This window comes from Octopus bimaculoides, chromosome 21, assembly GCF_001194135.2.
Source record: "Octopus bimaculoides isolate UCB-OBI-ISO-001 chromosome 21, ASM119413v2, whole genome shotgun sequence".
NCBI lineage: Eukaryota > Metazoa > Mollusca > Cephalopoda > Octopoda > Octopodidae > Octopus > Octopus bimaculoides.
In genome coordinates, this window is record NC_069001.1 from 9,241,484 (window position 1) to 9,243,887 (window position 2,404).

The following is a 2,404-nucleotide window of genomic DNA, read 5'->3' on the forward strand; positions in this document are numbered from 1 at the left end:
AACACGTTTACCTTAACTGAGCTTCAATGTCGAATCAGCTTCGCACAAAGCGACAAGGCTGAGTTTTAGGAATTCGATTATAATCAAGAGCGAGAGAGAGAAAAAAGACAGAGGCACGGAGATAGAAGCTGACAGACAGACAGACTGTCAGACAGACAGACTGTCAGACAGACAGACTGTCAGACAGACAGACTGTCAGACAGACAGACTGTCAGACAGACACACAGAGTGAGAGGGAACCAATCGATCTCGGTACTGATCAACTAATTTATTTGTTGGCCCTGAAATGGTAGAAGACGAAGTTGACTCGCACAGGATTCGATCTCAGAGCTCAGACAGACAGAACTAATACCGCAAGGAATTATATCCAATATATATAGTGTTAAATGGTGGCGAGCTGGCAGAATCGTTAGCACGCCGGGTAAAACATTTAGCGGCACTTCGTCCATCTCTGAGTTCAAATTCCGCCGAGGATAGCTTTGGTTTTCATCCTCTCGGGGTCGATAAAATAAGTATCATTTTAGCATTGGTAGTGTAGTTCATTGCACAGTGCAATACACAAAGTCGAAACCGACGAAGATCCATAGCAAATTGATTAAAGGTTTTAAAAAATGATTTGATGACCTTACCACATTGTTTTCGTCTCTGAGAACAGTCTTGGAAACAGCGGTAGCACTTCCCCAGTCGTTAACGTGGCTAACAATGTCGTTCTTGGAAGCACTTGAGCCGTAATTCGAGCCCCATACCTGAAAATATGATATGTATGGGGTATATATTCTTTATATTTAGTTTTGTTTTGCTTCATTTCATTTTTCTTCTTTCTACTTAGCAAGAATACTTCTGTATTCCAAGGAAGGGAGAAATATGAAACGTCATAGATTAAGTCATATGGCCATGATATATATATATGTATATATATATGCGCACACACGCATACATACACACACGCACATATACGTATTTGTGTATCTATTTATATATGTATTTTAATCTGTTATGTTCCAAACACCATTATAATAATGGAAAAGTTCTTGATTAATTTCGAGATGAATTAAGTTACATTTGCTTTTAAATTAAAACATTTCGATAATCTTAGTTAAGAATATTTTTTAGAAACACTTGCTTAATAATGAAATGGCAATTATTTTACTAAATCACCCAAATTCATGGCTATTTTCAAAACTAATTAAAACACATTGCCAGTATATTTCATGGGAAATATAATCCTAAAAAGGTAAAGCTTCTTGTGTTTGTACTTGTTTTTTCCTCAGCTTTCATGGCAATCCTTGCACAAAATAAATAAGTATTAATTATAAAGATATGTTTGGTTTATCTGTGCAAAAATATCTTACCCTAATTGGGATCTTGCCCGTGAAAAGGACGTCGTCCGTAAATTTATGGCTGTATATTTTGCCGCTTTGATCCAGTTTGCGCTCAAGAGTCCAGCCTTTTAGGTTTGTTGGCTGTTGTGGTCACCCGAGATGAATAAAATAATGATAAAAAAGACAAAGAGAAAATAAATTAGCTCAATAAATTATAATGTAATAATTCTTTTGACTTTTTAAATATGCATGCAAGAACCATTGTTACAATGGAGTCATGTAGTCAATACAATTCCATTCTGTTGTTATTACCTATCTTCAAGTCTATCTTGCCCGAACTATTCAATTATCACAGGCGTTCCAGTAACGACCATCCGGCATTTTTTTTTCAATCATTGTCTATTCCAGGCTACATTCGCCAATGTAACCTTCCTTTTTATTTTCAACCCAGATCGAACAGGTCAAAGGCATTCCAGCGACGAACATCCAGCGATGTTTACGTGTATTTTGAACTGCATTATCTAATGCACGCTCACCATTTTTAAGACGTTAGGATGAAAGTTGAGGAAGATACGGCTGTTATTTCTAGTGATCACATAGAATAATGATCCCTTACCTCTTCGCTGCCAAGGACACCTTTTATTTAAAGAAACTTCCCCACCGAACAAAGAAACTCAATTTTCGTAACAAACAACAAACTCTTTTCTGTTAATTTTATGCCTTGGTAGAACTGAATACGTAATCCAATACACAATATACAACTAAACAAGTAGTAGTATTAACCAAAAACACTCGTTTAATGAGATAGTCGTTGCTGCTTTGTTGATATTTTGTTCTGAATTTTAGGCTTGGGGGGTGGGGTAAGGTTTTTTTTCTTTTGTCTTCTTAAAAATCTAAAAGAAAATTAGTTTTTTCCTGTATGTTTGGAAACTACTTTGAGGTTTTCAAAGCTAATCTATATCAAAACCTTATTTTGTAATTATTTCTAGCAAATTTAGTGACAGGGTAGACACTTTGTCGTTATCCCGCATTTAGAAGTTATATATATATATATATATATATATATATATATATATATATAT

The 2,404-nt window shown here is 35.2% G+C and overlaps 1 long non-coding RNA gene across 1 annotated transcript; it reads right to left on the bottom strand.

The window, feature by feature from the left end:
- Nucleotides 1-628: 628 nt before the first annotated feature.
- Nucleotides 629-2,363, bottom strand: LOC106873801 (uncharacterized). Its single transcript, XR_001409917.2, has 2 exons — nucleotides 1,353-2,363; nucleotides 629-746 (listed from the first exon to the last, which is right to left on the bottom strand). It is a non-coding gene; the product is annotated as an uncharacterized LOC106873801 (long non-coding RNA).
- Nucleotides 2,364-2,404: the final 41 nt, after the last annotated feature.